Below are 20173 nucleotides of genomic sequence, written 5' to 3'. Positions count from 1 at the left end.
ATGCAGAACTAAACAGCATATAATAGACTATAGTGCACAGGATAATATAGAGAACTAATAATAAATTAGCAAATTACTATCACAGATAATGCAAGAAATTTAGGTTAACTAGGTATCCTAGAATGAGAGGGAAATGAATCCTTAATTGGAAAAAGGGAAACCTGAGAATATGGTTAGGAAACAGAAGATAAGGGCTTTTTATTTCAGACAGGGTGGAGGGTGTTGTGTGAGCTATAGGATTATATAGATAATCCAGTAACCTGAGGCAGGATTCAGATCTGGGGTGGGCTCCTTGATTGGGGTAACTCAGTTAGTTCTGGGCACTAATATGTTTCCCCTAAAAATGTTGTAATATACTTAAGAAAAATTTTTTGCAATGATGCTATCACTCCATACACTGTAAAAGAGGGCCTGTGTAATCTGCTAATTCTAGTAATCTGCTTTTTATCCATCTAAGAAAGATGACTCAAAAGTCCTTTCATTCCTACCATGCCTGCCTAAATTCAAAACATCCCATTGTTTTTATCCAAAGTCGGTTTCCTTGTGATGATGGCCACAGGTCTGCCCCTGGGACGCTGGCTGCTGGCCTGCCCATTGCAGCCGAGCCAGGTCCACAGCCCTTCAGAGCCAAGGTAGGGAACCCGCAAGGAGGGGAGATTCGCCCCATGAGCCCCAGCGGCCAGGCGCCCAGGACGAGTCCTGGGCCAGGGCTGTGTGACCAGGCGCGCGTCACATGAAGCTCTCAGTTCCCGGAGCAGATGCGCACCTGTCCCTGTGCTGGGCACTCGCCTGGGACCGGCACAGGCGCAGCCACCGTCCAGCAGCCCATCCCGACCAGCCCATCCCGCCGGGGACCCGGGAAAATAATGCAGAAGCTGGCGTGTGGCGGACCCCACCCTACCGTGGTACATTCTCCTACATGCACTCACATCCTCCAGCCTGCCCCCGCAGCCATTTCCAGACGCTTGAGACCAAAGTCCCCGCAGCCAGACCTCTCCAACTGTCCCAGGCACCTCATTCATCCGGTTGTAGTTAGAGATTAGTCTCAACGATTCGTTTTCTAATGAATCACTAAAATTTCAAGATAACAGAGCTTTACATTGCTACAGAATAACAAATGTTTTCAAGCTTATTTTACATAAGTGAAATGTCTTCTTTATTGGGAGAAACTATCCAACAACTGTTATAGGATTAAGTCAAACTATTGTAAATGTCTACGTTAATCTGTTTATAAGTTTTAGTGACTTTTCATTCTTGCACTCATCATTAATGTACATTAATGTCTAATTGGATTCAGGAATTATGGCAAACAGTAGCTTTTCACCTCACGGGGATACATGCATTTTTCTTCACCCCCTGCAGAGAAGTAGGGCCTTGCAATGACTTTTTATCTATCTATCTATCTATCCAAAATAGTATTTTTATTGATTTGAGAGAGGAAAGGAGAGGGAGAGAGAGATGGAAACATCAATGATGAGAAAGAATAATTGATCAGCTGCCTCCTGCACGCCTCCTATGGGAGACTGAACCCACGATCCAGGCATGTGCCCTTAACCGGAATCGAATTCCGGACCCTTCAGCCCACAGGCCGATGCACTATCCACTTAGCAAAACTGTCTAGGGCTACTTTTAGAAAATGGAATGAGAGAAAAGTGTATGTCTCTTTCTGGTGTTGGCCTTCAGTGCTCCCTCTTTCCCTAGTTGTAGTGACCCAGTGCTGTGATGACACGTGACTGAGGGAGTTAGATCCCTGAGTGGGTAATGGAGCAGCCCCTGCTGGCCTATTCTGCACTTTACAAGAGTAAGCACCTGAGATCACCACAGCATAGCAGGGCGACTCTGATCAATGCAGTGGTCCCTTGTACCTCAATGGAAGCTCTGCTGAGCATCTTTTCAAGATATGCTTGATAGACAAATAGTAGAGAGATAGGCAGAGTAAAACTTTATTTCCAAATATTGTAAACAATACACATATAGGCATACAAACAGAAGCACGTTCTCAAAGGTTGGCAATTTCGCATAATGTAAAAAATGATTGTGACTTTTTGAGGTTATACAGGGATTGTCAAAGGCAGGTTTACACCCTGGCCGGGTGGCTCAGTTTGTTGGAATGTGGTCTCCTACACCAAAAAACTAGATTTGATTCCCATTCAGGGCACGTAGGTATCAGGTGCAATCCTCGGTCAGGGTGAGTATAAGAAGCAACTGATTGAGGTTTTCCTCTCTCTCTCCCTTCCTCTCTCTATAAGTCAATAAACTTATCACCAGGTGAGGATTTAAAACAATATAAACCTCTACCTCCTATTTTTACCACCCAAAAATGCCTGCCAGCATCAAATCCCTCAGAATTCAGGACATCTGCATAAGAAGTGTCTGGGGATTGGGATGACCATCTGGTGTCCAATATGTCACACTTTTTCTATCACTTGAGATAATGAGACTTGGATGGGCAGTTTCAGGATCCAATGTCACCTCTACCTGAAACTTGCGGGTCATTTTACACAGGCCCAAATAATGTGGGGGGAGAGTGAAAATCACCTTCTTTAATTCACATAAAAACACTGCAGGGGTCTCTAGGTTTCCATAGCTGTTATGAATCATTTCAATACCCGTGAGTAAATCCAGGTCTGTCTGCAAACACTTCTCTTCTATTTCAATTAACAGATTGCTTAGCCTGAACATATGGTATGAAATTTGCCTTCCATTTTCACTTAGTTTTTCTTCAACATCATTCTCTTCTATAAGTACATCGTTATCAAGTTCATCGTGCTCTATTTCCAAGAAAGACTTAAGTTCTTTACATTCAAAGTCCAGTTTCTCCCTCCATTTTCCCATCTTTCTCTTCACTTCCCAAATATTTGCAACTTGGATTTTATGTACCTTTTCAACATTTTCAAGGTGATTAGTGAGGGCCGCCATATACTTTTTGAGCATCCTCCTGTGACTAGCTGCAGCTTCCTCAATGGGGATCAGGGGCTGATCCTGGTGGGCAGACGAGACCCTGCACTGGGCACACAACAGCTCCAGGTCCTTCAAACAGAACAGGGTCAGAACCTCATTGTGCTTCCCACACAGGGGTATTTCTTCCTGCAATTTCCTCTGGCTCCCTGAGGTAGGGATATGCTTAACAATCTCAGACATGTGAGCGAGGAAAAGTGAGAAGCTGAGGTCTGCTCATACCTCCCTCTCTGTGGAAGTTACTAGGAGCTTCCAAGAAGAGTTCCAGTGGGCAGCTGACATCCAGTCTTTCCACTGTACCCAAGGGTGGGATCTGGACAGTGAGGACCACTGTCGCTCCGCAGCGGTTTTGCCCTGAGCATCAGCATTTAAAAAATTAAGGGAATAAAGAGCTCTGTTAGGTATGTTAGCAGGGGTATCTACATACTCCCCCTTTCTTATTTTTTCAACTAGCCTTTTTAAAGTCTGATGAGCTCGCTCAACTATTCCCTGTCCTTGAGGATTGTATGGGATGCCCGTTTTATGCTGGATTCGAAAAGTAGCACAAAACTTCTGGAATGCCGTACTTGTGTAGGCTGGACCATTGTCAGTTTTAATGGTATGGGGTATGCCTAGGAAAGTAAAAGCTTGTAAACAGTGAGCAATAACATGTTTAGCAGCTTCTCCTGTACGAGGGGATGCAAAAATAAAGCCAGAAAAAGTGTCAATAGAAACATGGACATAAGTTTGTTTTCCGAAAGATGGAATATGGGTTACGTCCATCTGCCACAGTTGGCCTGGTTTGTAGCCTCGCGGATTGACTCCTTCTGTGGGAGGAATGAATGTGGTTAAAGGGCATTGAGGACAGAGTTTAACAATTTGCCGAGCCTGTTCCTTTGTGATTCGAAACTGCTGGCGCAGGCCAGTGGCATTTTGATGATGGAGAGAATGTGAGGCTTTGGCTGTATCTAAAGGAGATAATGCTAAATAGGCAGTTTTAATAAGTTGATCAGCGTAAGTATTTCCTGTAGAAAGAGATCTGGGCAAATCTGTATGAGCTCGTATATGGCCAAAGAAACAAGGGTGAGAACGTTTCCTGAGTAAAGCTTGAACCTGTAGTAGGAGAATAATCACTTCGGATCAGTCAGTGTCATGTAAATTAGCAGTTTCTAAGTGAATTATAATATTTACAATATAACGAGAGTCTGAGTAAAGGTTAAAAGATTGAGTGGAAAGTTTGCGTAACGCTTGATGTACTGCTTCGAGCTCTACGCGTTGTGCTGAAGTGTGGTTAGTCTGAAAAACAAAGGGTTGATTATTGATAACTAGGGCAGCTGTGCCATTATTAGAGCCATCAGTAAACACCAGAACTGCATGAGGAATTGGTTGAGTCATGACTACTTTGGGGAAAATGAAGGAATGTTCTGTAAAAAATTGTATGAGTTTATTAGATGGGTAGTGAGAGTCTACTGTACCGTGATAGCCTAGGAATGAAAGAGGCCATTTATCATCTATATGAATTAGCCATTGCCTTTGTTGAGCCTTATAGGGTACTACGATGGTATGGGGCTCTTGACCAAAAAGTTCCAGAGATCTAAGACGTCCTGCAAAAATAAGATCTGCTACTGCTTCTGAGTAAGGATAAACTACCTTTTTCGGGGAGGAGTGCGGATGATCCACTCCAAAGGCCCCTGTTGCCATAAGAGGCCAGCAGGATATACTGGCGTAGCCAATACTAAATACAGCCATGGCTGTCAGTAATCAATTTTTTTGTACAAATTGTTTCTTTGAGGCAGCTTCTATGTGGCAGATAGCCTTGTGAGCTGCAGGAGTAAGCTGACAAGGGGAGAGCGGGTCGCTATCCCCACGAAGAATATCAAATAAAGGTTTAAGGTCGTTAGTAGTTATGCCTAAATTTGGCCTAATCCAGTTGATATCCCCTAAAAATTTTTGAAAACCATTTAAAGTCTCTAGCTTGTCTATCCTGAGTTGAATCTTTTGAGGACGAATTTTTCTTCCTTCTATGATATGTCCAAGATATAGGTAAGGGTCTCGTCTTTGAACTTTTTCAGGTGCAATAATTAATCCAGATTTAAGAAGAGCCTGTTGTAAGTCATCATACACTTGTTCTAATTGACATTCCGTATAGTGAGCTAAAAGGATGTCATCTATATAGTGTATGATATAAGCCTGCGGATGTTTCTCTCGAATCCGCGAATTGCCTAACAAACTTGACACAGGGTAGGGCTGTTAGCCATTCCCTGAGGCAATACCTTCCAATGATAGCGGCGTATGGGTTCCGGAAAATTAATAGATGGGACACTGAATGCAAAGCATTTGCAATCAGAGGGGTCTAGAAGAATAGTGAAAAAACAATCCTTTAAATCTAGTACTAATAGCTCCATCCCATTAGGGATTGCTATAGAGGAAGGGAGACCAGGCTGTAAAGGTTCCATAATTTCCATAGTCTGTTAAGGTTCCATAATTTCCATAGTCTTGTTTATTGCCCTTAAATCTTGTAAAAGATGCCAGTTTCCTGATTTCTTTTTTATGATAAAAATAGGAGTATTCCAAGGACTGGTAGTCTCTTCTATATGTCCTAGCCAGAGTTGCTCCTGTACTAACTCATGAGCAGCTTGTATTTTTTCTTTGGAAAGGGGCCACTGCTCTACCCATACAGGTCATTTGACTTCCAAGGTATCTTGTCAGCTGTGTGGATAACAGGAGAAACAATGACCCCCCCTAAAAATTTCCCTGAGCTGGGGTGGTAACAAGGGCAACACTCAGGGCAGACAGAATGTCTCATCCCCATAAATTCACAGGGATCCCTGGCAAGACATATGGCTGAAATAACCCAGAGTGACCTTCATTGTCTTGCCACTTTAACATTTGTGAACTCTGTAAAGGAGAGTTGGTCTGACCTATTCCTTGAAGTTGTGTCATAGCTTCTCTACAGGGCCACTGTTTAGGCCAGTGAGCTAAGCTTATGACAGAAATATCTGCTCCTGTATCTAAAATCCCTGTAAATCTTTTCCCTTGTATAAGTAAAGTTCTCTCAGGCCTTGCATGAGAAATAGCTTGTACCCAATATGCCTTGTCCGAGGAGCCAAAACCCCTGGCTCCCCGATACTCTGTGGAAAGTAAATTGCCTGTGGCAGGCAGTGGGAGCAAAATCAATTGAGCAATTTTTATATCTGAGGTGATGGTGATGATATTTCTGGGAGCAGAGGCCATAATTTTAATTTCCCCTTCATAATCCGCATCAATTACTCCTGGAAAAACTTGTAATCCTTTCATAGTTAAGCTGCTTCTACCTAGTAGAAGGCCAAACATCCCTTTAGGAGTAGTTCCATACACTCCTGTAGGGATGGCCTGTGGCCCCAATTCTGGAGTTAACACATATCGCCCTATGGATCTGAGGTCCAATTCGGCACTTCCGGGGGTTGCTCGGAATAACTCTTGTATTCGTTTTGCTCCCTGGGGCAGGCTGGGTGTTGTGCAGCCAGCTGGCCTTGAGATGGCACAGGGACAGGAGGGTAAACACCTGAATGAATTTTAAAAAATTTTCTACTTGCTTGTTATTAATCTTAGTTCCTTTACTGTTGAGCATAGACTTTAACATTTGCCCATAAAGGGCATTTTCCCTAGATTCTAGCTGTCCCATGCTTTACTCCTGACTATCAAAAAATTGTTCCTCCTTTACTTTAACAAGTGCACTCTTTATCCAGAGGAGTTCCTCACCATCTGCTTCCCAAGTCCTCAAGTCCCTGTTCAGGTGCCAATTGCCAGGACCAACCTGACAGGTTGAACCGGGCTGAGGTAGGGAGGTGGGAATTGAGAAAAGAAAGAAAGACAGGAGAGCAGGATCGGGAGGACTACAGATCATCGAAAGACTGCAGCAAGTTTATTAACTGTGTAATGCCTTTTATACACAAAACACTGAATAGGAGGTCTGTCAAGAGGAATGTATTCTTTGTTCCTCTTAATCTCTAAGGGAGAGACAGAGCAGAAGGACAAATTCTCAGTACAGCAAATCTCAGTAAATAGTTACAGACTTCTTGGTAAGCAATGAAAGGTTGCTCTCATTCTACTGATAACCGCCATCAAAACAAGCCTGGGAAAACTGTGTGGGTAGGGGACAGCCTTGCTAGTCCCTTCAGGTGCAAGGACCGTGTCAGGGTGTAATTAAGTCTTTCCATCTCTACCTATGTGAGACAAGGGGACTCCCCAAAAGCAAGAGGGAATGAGGCTGCAGATGAAGCGGCCTGGGAGGCTGCCGTAAAACCAGTGGGGCCTCTACAGATTCTAGTGACTCTTCCAAACCCTGACCTACCCACCTCACCAGCTTACATAGAAACCCAATCTAGAAAAGCTGAAATCCATAACCAATCTTTACTCAAGTTCTTACAGGCTTTACAGTCTACCCAGAAAGCAGTCCAGAAGCTTATCCTACTAAGTCTGAAGCAGCACAGATAGTAGTTAAGAAATTAGTCTCAGAAATTATCCCCAGGTTTGGCCTTCCTGTTGTGATGGGGTCCGACAATGGCCCGGCATTCATTGAATTAACTCCTTTGACCAAGGTGACTGTGACCCTTGTTCCTAAAACTCATACTACCAAACCAGGCCGGAGACCTATCCTAGACACTCTGGATGCGGTTTTTAACTTTTTAAATCAGACTTCCCCAAATGCTACCAGAGACTGTTGGTTGTGTTTAAACCCAGAACCCCCCTACTACATTGGAATAGGGGCAAATGCTACTGTTGGTTCAGATTCATCAGACATTAGAAATGTTTCAATTACAAACCCCCCACAAGGGGTGTGCAGATGGGGGCACACCCCAAAATTAACCCTTGGGGATTTCCAGGGACGAGGTACTTGTGTTATGTCCTCAGAGTTTGATTTATCAAAATCCCCCTACGGTGAATCCTGTTCCTCAGTACTGAGGTTTGGTCAGGACAATGAAGAGGAGACAGACCGGTACCTAGTGGCCCCTGAAGGTACCTGGTTGGCGTGCACCACAGGAATCACCCCTTGTGCCTCTCCTCTGACACTGATGCACCCACGCAAGCTTTACTTATGCATCTTAGCTCATATCCTACCCCAGGTATATTACTATTCTGGGGAAGGTGGGCGCACGCACCTAGGTCTAGCCCCTGGGCGAGTTCGTAGAGCCCCGGTAATTGTCCCCCTGCTTGTCGGGTCTAGGAATAGCCGGATGAGCTGCAATAGGCACTGCAGCACTGGTCACGGGGAACAAAACCTTTAAGGAACTTAGCAGCCAATTAGATTTAGACTTAAGCACCTTAGAGGAGAATGTAAACTGCTTAGAGGATTCTCTCAGTTCCTTAGCAGAAGTAGTCTTACAAAACAGAAGGGGTTTAGACTTATTGTTCATGAAGCAAGGAGGACTCTGTATGGCCTTAGGAGAAACTTGCTGTTTTTATACCAGCCATTCCGGGGTCATCAAAGAAAGCCTAAGTCAACTCAGAAAAAGACTCCAAGATAGATAGGAAAGGCAAAGAACTGAGAGAAACTGGTATGAAAATCTATTCTCTTGGTCCTCATGGCTAACAACACTCCTAACATCTCTAGCAGGACCTTTGATCTTATTGCTAATAGCAGCAACATTTGGGCCCTGTCTTATAAATAGTCTCACCAACTATGTACAAAGGCGGATACAGGCAATAAAGCTGATGGTCCTGCGCACTCACTATCATCATGTCTGCACTGATGATAAAGAAACAATGATTTGATTCTCCCATAAAACCAGTGGGCAATGTTAGAGAGTGGGAATTTTTGAGCACTCCGGAGAGGCCGTGGACTATGCCCCAGATAGGGTTGTCAGTGCTGATACCAGGCCAGGCCTTGAGATATGGTCTCATGGCCCCTTTCCTCTTGCACCTCACAAAATAGTCTTGCAAGATAGAACACTGTCAGCTTTCTAAAGAACAGGAAAACCCTGTAAATAACATGGTCGTCAATAGCATGGCCCTGACATTATTTGGGAAAAACTGTTTTGTCTTGGGTTACTTATTCTGCAAAAACAGGATGTGGTTAATGTGCTTAAAGTGGTCTTGCACAAAGGGTTGGGGCTGCTCTCTGACCTCCCTGTGTGGAGAGAGAGCAGTCGCTGGCCGGCAATAAAGGCTCCCTAAATTTTAATTTGGTCTGAACTCCAGTGGTCTTTACTCGCGTTCGCTCCACAAGTTTGAGCTAGCCTAACCACAGGAAGCAAACAAGCAGAAATAATAAAATGTTTCTGGACTCAAAAGTGGAGTCCTGGGAAACCAAAGGAGGGCCTACAGCAATAAGGTGTACTGACACTGAAACAGGAAGTTCAGCACAGAAATAGAGAGAGAACACATAGAAACAGGGAAAGTTCAGGTCCTTTGCTGGGCAAGAACAATTAAGGGAATCAATCAGGTGATGTCACAGGCAGGCTTGTAGCAAATATACCCCTGGACTACAAGGCTTTAACAGGTAGCCCATTATAATCTCCCCCTAACCCCCATGAGGTCACATGCTTCAGGCATTATAAATCCAAGCAGAATACCTGCTTGGTGTGCACGTGCTTCCAGACCACCTGTGTGCAAGCTTCTACCTAGAAGTAAAGATATTTGCCTTGCTGCCTGGCCCCTGAGTATGTATTGTGTTCTTCCAGTACCCCAGTATTTGGGGGCTCGCCTTATTTCTTACAGAAGAGAGAAATCTGTGTTTGACTGGAGTGTGGTAGTGGGTGAGGCCATTTGAAATGAACCCAGGCATTTAAGGAAGAAATATCTTCTCACACACAGCAACTAATGATTTCAGGTAATGACTGCTCTTCTGACCAAGAAAGCTGCTTAGTTGGCTGCATGTTCTCTGAGCTTCCAAATCTGGAGAAGCTTTTGTCCAGCTGAGCTGTGACTGGCTGCAGGTTGGGGGAAGGGCTTCTCTTGGAAGCTGGAATTAAAAGATCAGGGGACTCACAGGACTCACAGGCCACCAGCAAAGTGAGGACTGAGATTTCCAGTGCATCCACTTCTCACTGCAGAGCCCAGCTTCCCGAAGAAACCCACCTCAGTCCCGTCCTTCTTTCAGGGCCCAATGGCGGTTGATGCAGCTCTGGCAGGACTCCCGGCAGAAACCAACTGTCCCATCTGCCTGGATGGCCTGCGAGACACTGTCACCATCGAATGTGGGCACAACTTCTGTCGCTCCTGCATCCGGCAGTCCTGGGCTGATCTACAGGACAGGTTCCCTTGCCCTGTGTGCCATCACTCATGCCAAGAGAGGTGCTTGAGGAGGAGGAACCAAGATGGTGGCATAGGTAAACACCCGAACTTGCTGTTTCGCACAACCACATCAAAACTACAACTAAAAGAAAAAATGGATATCATCCAGAACCACGGGAAGGCTGGCTGAGTAGAAGTTCTACAACAAGAAGGAAAGAGAAAAGCGCATCTAGACTGGTAAAAGGTGCAGAGGTGCAGAAAAGCAAAGGTACGGAGGCGCACGCAGAAACGGGCTGGAAACTGGGTACACTGTGGTCTTTTTTAATTGGGAGAAAGACACAAGCTCCCAACTGCTCTGAACTCCAGTTCCAGCTGAGACTCTGGAGACCCAGACTCATATGGGGAGAAACTGGACTGTCTGGCATCAGGCCAGAATGCGAGGGCAGCTTTCTCTGAGGTGGTCACAGCGTTCATTGTTCCTGCATGGGGTCGAGGGACACAGAGACCCAGGGACCATTGCTGTTTGCACTGCCCTGTGATTCCCTGAGACCATGCCCCAGCCAATTTACAACCCCACCCAATCTGTGGGCAGAGGCATTTGGATATGAATGACCTGGCCTTTTGCAACCTAACCTAACAAACTGCAGCTGGGTCAAAGAACCCCAGAGCTTCCAAAAGAAGGCCTAAGGCTAGTCAGCGGCTTGCATTGCTCCACAGCTGTACCTCATCTGGGCACCTCCAAACCCCAAACTAAGAGGAGGAATCTGCAGATCTCTCTGTAGCTCCTGCTGGGTGGCCTCAGGCAGGGATTGACTTTGCACCTCCTTGGAGATGCAAGAGCCAGTTCACCCAGTGGTCAAAGTGAGACCACACCAGAATACAACTCTTCAGAACCATAAGAGATACACTCAGGGGGCAGACTCAGTGAGCACCAAAGCCCCACTGAAGCAAGTCCTGCCCCATAAGGGTGTTTCCAGCATAGCACCCTTGTAGACACAACTGGTCCTCACAGCCAATTGGTCTGGAGGTCAATTCTGCCCAGTGATACCAACAACAATCAAGACTTAACTACAACAAGACTGTGCACACAGCCCACAAAGGGGTGCACCAAGAGTGACCACCTCAGGTGACTGGGGAGGCTGAGCCACTGGGCTGTATAGGACATCTAGCACACAAAGCCACTCTATCAACACATGGAAGCAGCCAAAATGCAGAGACAAAGAAACATGTCACAAATGAGAGGAATGGAGGAAGCAAACTACTGGATATAGAGTTAAAACCACAGTTATAAGGTTACTCAAGAATTTTCTAGAAACCTCTGAGAAATTTAGTGAGACCCTCAAGGATATGAAAAAGGACCAATTAGAAATTAAGCATACACTGGCTGAAATAAAGAATAATATACATAGATCCAACAGCAGACTAGAGAATCCCAAGAATCAAGTCAAAGATTTGAAATACGAAGAAGCAAAAAACACCCAACTGGAAAAACAAAAAGAAAAAAGAATCCAAAATTATGAAGATAGTGTAAGGAGCCCCTGGGACAACTTCAAGTGTACCAACATCCAAATTATGGGGGTGCCAGAAAAAGAGAGAGAGCAAGATATTGAAAACCTATTTGAAGAAATAATGACAGAAAACTTCCCCTACCTGGTGAAAGAAATAGACATACAAATCCAGGAAGCACAGAGAACCCCAAACAAGAGGAATCCAAGGAGGACCACACCAAGACACATCATAATTAAAATGCCAAGGGCAAAAGACAAAGAGAGAATATTAAAAGCAGCAAGAGAAAAACAGTTAGTTACCTACAAGGGAGTACCCATAGGACTGTCAGCTGATTTCTGAACAGAAACTATGCAGCCCAGAAGGGAGTGGCAAGAAGTATTCAAAGTGATGAATAGCAAGAACCTACAACCAAGATTACTCAACAAAGCTATCATTCAGAATTGAAGGTAAGATAAAGAGCTTCACAGATAAGAAAAAGCTAAAGGAGTTCATCACCACCAAATCAGTGTTATATGAAATGCTGAAGGGTGTTCTTTAAGAAGAGGAAGAAGAAGAAAAAGGTAAAGATAAAAATTATGAACAACAAAGTGACAACAAATACATATCTATCAACAAGTGAATCTAAAAATCGAGTGAATAAAAAATATGATGAACAGAATAAACTCGTGAATATAATAGAATCAGGGGCATAGAAAGGGAGTGGACTGACAATTTTCCCGGGGGAAGGAGGTGTGGGGGGTGCAGGAAGAGACTGGACAAAAATCGAACACCTATGGACAAGGACAATGGGGGGGGGGGGGGAGAGGGTAAGGGGATGGGGTGGGGTGGGAACCCGGTGGATGGGAGATTCGCCCTATGCGCCCCCGGTGGGATAAAGCGGAGCCTAGTGACTGGGTGCCCAGGATGCGCAAGGAGCCAGGGCTGTCAGGCCAGGCGCACTTCAGGGAAGTTCTCAGCTCCCGGGGCAGATGTGCACCTGGGCTGGGCACTTGCCTGGGACCAGGCATGTGCGAGCCCCACAGGACCCCGGAAAATAAGGCCAAAGCTGGCTTGTCGCGGACCCCATCCCACCCTGATGCCTGCTCTTACAACCCCGCGCACTGGGCCAGCCCCGCTCAGGAAGCACTGCCTCCTGCCCTGGTGGCTATAGGGGAGGGTAGCTCCCCCCGGCTCCCCGCCCCCCGCAGTCTCCCCTAACGCATTTGGGACCAGCCACCACCCAACTCCCCTGGCTCCTCCACTTTTGAGCACTCAGATCCTCCAGTCTGCGCCCCCCTCCGCCATTTCCGGACCCTCGAGATCAAAGCCCCAGCCAGCTTGACCTCTTCACCTCTTCCCAGGGGCCTCAATCATCCCATTGTATTTAGACATTAGTCTCAATGATTCGTTTTCTAATGGATCACCAACATTTCAAAATAATAGAGCTTCACATTGCTACCAAATAATGAATGTTTTAAGGCTTATTTTACTTAAATGAAATATCTGCTATAGGATTAAGTCAAACTATTGTAAATGCCCATGTTAATCTATTTACAAGTTTTAAGAACTTTTCATTCTAGCACCCATCATTAATGTACATTTCACTAATGTCTAATTGGAATCAGGAATTATAGCAAACAGTAGCTTTTCACCTCCCAATAGATGCATTCTTCTTCACCCCCTGCAGAGAAGTAGGGCCTTGCAATGGCTTTTAGAAAATGGAAAAAGAGAAAAGTGTGTGTCTCCTCCTGGTGTTGGCCTTCAGTTCTCATGGTGGCCCTTCAGTGCTCCCTCTTTCTCTAGTTGTAGTGACCCAGTGCTGTGACAACACATGACTGAGGGAGTTAGATCCCTGGGTGAGTAATGGAGCAGCGCCCTGCTGGCCTCCATTACACTTGACAAGAATAAGCATCTGAGATCACCACAGCATAGCAGGGCGACTCTGATCAATGCAGTGGTCCCTTGTACCTCAATGAAAGCCCTGCTGAGCATCTTTTCACGATATGGAGATAAACAGTACAGAGACATGCAAACTACAACTTTATTTCCAAACATTGTTAACAATACACATACAGGCATACAAACAGAAGCATGGTCTCAAAGGTGGGCAATTTCACATAAGGTCAAAAGCAACTATGTGACCTTTGGAGGTCATACAGAGATTGACAAAGGCAGGTTTTCAGCCCTGGCCAGGTGGCTCAGTCTGTTGGAATGTGGTCTCTTACACGAAAAAGTTCGCAGATTGGATTCCCATGCAGGGCACATAGTTTTCAGGTTCAACCTGATCAGGGCAAGTACAGGAAGGTACTGATCGGTGCTTCTCTCTCACATAGATGTTTCTCTCTCTCTCTCCCTTCCTCTCTCTATATATCAACAAACATATCATCAGGTGAGGATTTAAAACAAAAGTATACAGTATTTACAGTGGTTAATACACAAAAGTTTATTCTTGTATTATTTGTTATTTATTATTGTACATATTTGTATCACTACTATCAACCTGCTTTTGCTCAGCCCTGTACATGAAAATTTTATGAGACAAAAATAAGACAATTAGAATTCCAAGAAAATTATACGGAAATAATAAAAAGTAAATAATGTGTTTCTTTTTAAAAATATAAAACTTTTATTGGTTTCAGAAAGGAAGAGGGAAAGAGAAGCATCAGTGATGAAAATTATCCATTGTCTGCCTCCTGCACGCCCCCTACTGGGTATTGAGCCAGCAACCAGGGCAAGTGCCTTGACTAGAAATCAAACCATGACTCCTGGTTCATAGGTCAGTGCTCAACCACTGAGACACCACAGCTGGACTAGAATGTGTTTCTTACCAAAACTTCTTAGATCAGTTAAATCTACAACACAGCCTCCCTAGAACTAGGCAATTGTGGAACAAACTTCAAGGACACCCTTGCCTAGGGAACCAGGATGTGTTACAACCCAAAGCCAGAGAAGGGAACCCTGGTGGGGTGCTTCATGTCTGGAAAATCCTGCTCACAATGTCAATGGTGGTGACCAGCTTGCATAGGTAGGATAGAGCCATCCAAAATTGGTTGCAAATGTTCCCATATCAGAAGAGTATGAAAAAGTTTATTACTCACATGATGAGGTTTTGGATGGACAGAAGGGTGGATATTAGAGTATGTCCCAAATGACTGAGAGCACAGGGAAAAGAGACTAGCTAGCAGTGTTCATGACAGTTAGTGGGTGTTATTGGTGAAAGCTTGCTTGAAACTTCCCCCCTGCACCCAACTTTCTCATCAGCTCCTGGACTTTCTCATCAACTTTCCTAGGTTTAAAGTCAGGGAGGAGAGAAGTGTGCATCCTAAAATCTTTCAACATTCAAACATCAAAACTGGAATCAGGATCTTTATTATAAGTACTAGAAGCCCAATGCACGAAGATTCGTGCTAGAATGGGCTTTCCTTTCCCTGGCTGCCAGCACCGCCTTTCCAATCTGGCCCAGCCCCTTTCTGCTCAGCCCCTGGAGCCGCCTCTTTCTGCTCCAGCTCTGCCTTCCCACACTGCCCAGAGGCCCTGAGAGACCGGGGGTGGGGCAGAATGCCAGTGTATGCAAATTAGCCACCATCTTTGTTGGGTTAATTTGCATATCACTCCTGATTGGCTGGTGTCTTGGGAAGGTACAGTCAATTTACATGTTTGTCTATTATTAGGTAAGATTGCTTTCAATAACAAGGGAAGAAAATAAGCACATACAAAATTTCCTCCAGATTTTTTTTTTATCATTAGACTCTGATGATACTGATTAGAAGAGATTCTAAAGAAGATGCAATGGAGAAATAAGGCATAAGTTTTCCTGTAAATGTAGCAGTGATTTCATACAAGTATGAGCAGTTATTCAAATTATAAAATGAAACCTCTCCCAACTCATAGTCCAGAAAAACACCAATCTTTCCTTGTCCTATAGGGGAAGGGCCAAATGTATGAGCCCAGCAGCCATTGCTTGGGGATGGTGATATGAGATTATTTCTGGGGAAAGATTCTTTACACACACCTAAGGACCATTCACCTGTGCCTCTTATTTCTACCTGCCAAAAATGCCTGCCAGCATCAAAACCCTCACAACTCAGGACAGCTGAGTAAGAAGTGCATGCCTGGGAATGATGAAGATCAAATGATGTCCGATAGGTCACACTTTTTCTATCACTTGAGATAATGAGACTTGGATGGGCAGTTTCAGGATCCAGTGTCAAATCTACCTGAAACATGCGGATCATTTTATGCAGGCCCAAATAATTGGGGGGGAGAAAGAAACTCTCCTTCTTTAATTCACATGAAAAGAGTGCTGGGGGCTCTAGGTTCTTATACCTGTTGTGGATACTTTCAATACCTATGAGTAAATCCAAGTCTGTCTGCAAACACTTCTCTTCTATTTCACTTAACAGATTGCTTAGCCTGAACATGTGGTTTGAAATGTGCCTTCCATTTTCAATTAGTTTTTCTTCACCATCCTTCTCTTCTATAAGCAGATCATTAACAATTTCATCTTGCTCTATTTCCAAGGAATACTTAAATTCTTTACATTCACAATACAATTCCTTCCTCCACTTTTCCATCTTTCCCTTCACTTTCCAAGTATTTGCAACTTGGTGTGTATATACCATTTCAGCAACTTCAAGATGATTAGTGAGGACCCCAATGTGCCTTTTGAGCATCCTCCTGTGACTAGCTGCAGTTTCCTCAATGGGGATCAGGGGCCCATCCTGGTGGGCAGATGAGACCATGCACTGGGCACACAACAGCTCCAGGTCCTTCTCACAGAACAGGGTCAGAACCTCATTGTGCTTCCCACACAGGGGTATTTCTTCTTGCAGTTTCCTCTGGCTCCCTGAGGTGGGGATCTGCTTAACAATCTCAGTCATGTAACATAATTGGGTGTTCCTCTTCAAGCTCCTGTCAGGGCAGTGGTAGAGGCAGACAGGACAGGGAAAGGTGCCCTGTAGACCTTCCCAGCGCTGGTGGATGCAGGAGGGACAGAAGTTGTGCCCACAGGCAGTGGTCACTGGGTCTCTCAGGTGATCCAGGCAGATGGGACAGCTGGCCTCTGCTTGGAGCTTGGCCAGGGAAGCTGCAAAGGCCATTGTGCAGTGAGGGTGTCTATCTGAAAGGGCTTTCTTCAGTCCGTGTGATCCTGCAGGAGTGAGGAAAAGTGAAAAGCTCAGGTCTCCCTCTCTGTGGAAGTCCCTAGGAACTTGTAAGCAGAGCTCCAGTGGGCAGCTGACATCCAGTCTTCCTGTCACCTTCCCCTGTATCTAGTGTCAGGTTCCCCAAGTGAAAACCAGCTGTAGACTCCAGTCAAAAACCAAGCAACATGCAAGCCATAAGTGGTTTCTGTGGATAAAAAGATATCACCATTAAAAGTTCAATCAACATTAACCCTTCCCTCCCTGTATGAACAGCATGTCAGGTAGTCCAAATCAGTTATCTATGCTAATAATCTTCTATACTAATAAAAGGGTAATATGCAAATTAAGCATCACTCCATGACAAAAAGATGGCGGCCCCCATAGCCACAAAGATGGTGGCACCTCCAGGCTCTCTGGCTGCCGCCAAGCCAAGCCTCCCCAGGGCGATGAAGGAATCCAAACCTCCCCCCTGCTGGGGCCAGCTGCTGAGGGAGACATGTGGGGAGTGCAGTGGGGAGACATGCGGGGAGTGAGGGATGTTCCCTGTCTGGGGGTTCCAAATCTGATGTTGGTTCCTTTCACCACTGACTAGAGATATAAAGGGTGTCCCCCCAAAATGTATACACACTTTGAATACCTACTAATTCCAATGGGTTTAAGCATGAAAAGAAAGAAACACCAATGGAGCTGTCATCCCCAAGGGGTCCCGGATTGGAGAGGGTCAGTGTGGACTTAGGCTTCCCCCCACCCCCACCCCCATGCACCAATTTCATGCACCGGGCCTCTAGTTATGACAATATTTAAGGAAGAGTTAGAAGTAAAGTCTATCTATTTTGCAACTTAAAAGGAATTAATTAATCAGTTTAGGTAAATTCATCATTGCCCTCAACCATCACAAAAAAAAGTGATCTTGTGCTGTGGGGAAGAGAGAAGGATTTGTAAGCCTAGGATCGAGGTCCTGCCTACCAGAAGATGCTTCTCTGCAAAGACCTCAGGTGAAGAACTATGCACATGTGTATCAAGGAGGCAAAACCCTCAACAGGGAACTTGGGGAATAAGAAGGAAGGAGGATACATTCAACGCAAAGTCATTGGACAGGACAGCAATGAGATTCACTTCAAAGTTAAAATGACAACACACCTCAAGAAACCCAAACAATCATGCTGTCTAAGATGGGAGTTTCAATGAACTCACTCAGGTTTCTCTTGGGGGGTCAGAGAATTGCTGATAATCACACTCCAAAAGAACTGGGAATAGAGGAGGAAGATGTGATTGAAGTTTATCAGGAATAACAGGGGGTCATTTAATGGTTTAGATATTCTTTCTTTTCCCTCAATCCTTTCTTATCTTTAAAATAGTTCTTTGGTAATTGGGTGCTCAAATTGGAATTGATCAGTGACCACACCACCCCCTCCCCCATCATTTTAAAACCTCTGGTAATTTGAATTCTAGTGCCCATTATTCATTATTGTTTGTTTTCATTGTGCTGAGTTTGGGTGATCAAGCTTCAGCCTCCTTCATATTGCTCTCTCCTTTTGAAATATTACGTGTGTGAACACGGAAGCCACCCTTTTCAGGACTGTGCATTTTGAGGTTTGTGATAAATGAGGTGGACCAATCAATGCAAGTGATCATAATACTTCTAATTGGCCCGGAAGTCCTAGCATGTGATTGCCTCACTCCTAGACTATGACTTCCAGTGGGAGCTGGGAGTTTTTCAGTGAACTGAACTGGGGAAAACTGACCTTTCATGAGCTTGAAGCTACTTTTAAAATCTGAAGGTCTGGACCAAAAGAAGAGACTATCAGATTGGAGTCAAGATGGCAGATAAGATAAGAGTAAAGACTAACGCCAAAGATGGCTTCATTGATGAGAAAGCATTTCAATAGTAAAGAAAAATCCTGTCAGAATATTCCAGAAAAGTTTTAATTCTCATCAGCATTTAATAAAGTTATTCATGCACAAGTGTGTGTAACAGAACGCTACTCTTTTTTTACTTTATTTGTACATTTCAGCCTGGGATATGACTTTTAAATGGACATTGTCTGTACCGGCTTCATTAAAGTAAAAAAATATTTGGAAAAAAAAAAGTGATCTTGGCCAGGGAGCTCAGTTGACTGGAGCATGGTGCAGATGTGTCAAGGTTTCAGGTTCAGTTCATCGCCAGTGCCCAAGCAATAATCAAGGAATGAATGCAAAAACAAGTGGAACAAATCAATCTCTCTCTCGCTCTCTCTTACTCCCATTCCTCTAACTATAAAATCCCATTAATAAATAGAAAAATATATAAGCATATATTTTTTATAAAAGTGGGTCCTGTGTGGCTCATTTGGTTGGAATGTTGTCCAGTGCACCTGGTCACAGTTCCATCTTCTGTTGGGACATGTAAGAGAGGCAACTAATCTAGGTATCGCTCTCACATTGATGTTTCTCTGGCACTCTCTCTCTCTCCCTCTCCAAAAACAAACAAACAAACAAAAAATAGAGATCATACAACTGTTGGAGGGACTATAGTATATCATTATTTGTAAGGAAGTTTTGTCAGATAAATGAATGTAAATCTCATCAGAGTTCCAAACCACCTATTTACAGGAAACATAAGGGATTGAGAAAACTGTCGAATAATCTGGTCAATTTAACCTGTCAACTTGATTGGGCCACTGGATAGCCAGGTAGCAGCTGACACACTAATTCTGGGTGTGACTGTGACTGTGACTGTGAGGAGATTTCTGGGAGAGACTAGTATTTGAATCTGTGGATAAGCAAAGCAGACAGCCCTCCACATGTCAATGGACAACATCCACTCCACTGAGGGCCTGGAGAACAAGCACCTGGGAAGGCTGAATTCACTCTCTGCTAGACTCAATATGCCAGCACATCCACCTCCTGTCCTGGGTGCACCTGGTTCTCAGACCCACACTGGAATCTGTACCTTCTGTTCTCTGACTCAGGCCTTCAACTACACCACAGTGTAGTTGACTAAAAGTCGTAGAAGTCAGTTATTATGTATGTACTGTATAAATCTAATTTCATTTCAGTTTGAATTATTTGATCAAAATTCAGTTGGAAGTTGGATATTTGAGGATTAAAAAAACCTTGTTGTTAATTATGTTACATTGTGGTAATGAATGGCATTAGCACTATGTAAATTGCCCTGGCCAGTTAGTTCAGATAGTCCCAATATGCCAAGGTTTCAGATTAAATCCAAGGTCAGAGCGCTTACAAGAAGCAACCAATAAATGCATGACTGAACGGCACCACAAATCAATGTCTCTCTCTTATTCCTAATCTCTCTCTCTGCCTTGCCCCATCCTCTCCCTCTTTACAAAAAAATAAATTAAAAAAAGAAAATAATTTTTAAAAATTTAATGTAGAAGTATGTAAAAGGA

At 44.3% G+C, this 20173-nt stretch overlaps 2 pseudogenes across 2 annotated transcripts; one reads left to right on the top strand and one right to left on the bottom strand.

Moving 5' to 3' along the window:
* Positions 1-2242: 2242 nt before the first annotated feature.
* Positions 2243-16739, bottom strand: LOC308251663 (tripartite motif-containing protein 60-like; annotated as a pseudogene). Its single transcript has 2 exons — positions 16380-16739; positions 2243-3001 (listed from the first exon to the last, which is right to left on the bottom strand). The product of its transcript is annotated as a tripartite motif-containing protein 60-like (transcript).
* A 1056-nt stretch (positions 16740-17795) lies between these two features.
* Positions 17796-18099, top strand: LOC308250265 (small ubiquitin-related modifier 1-like; annotated as a pseudogene). Its single transcript has one exon. The product of its transcript is annotated as a small ubiquitin-related modifier 1-like (transcript).
* Positions 18100-20173: the final 2074 nt, after the last annotated feature.

This window comes from Plecotus auritus (genome assembly GCF_963455305.1).
Source record: "Plecotus auritus genome assembly, chromosome: 6".
Taxonomy (NCBI): Eukaryota; Metazoa; Chordata; class Mammalia; order Chiroptera; family Vespertilionidae; genus Plecotus; species Plecotus auritus.
Note: the sequence above shows the minus strand (reverse complement) of the source record. Positions and strands in the feature narration are given on the sequence as shown.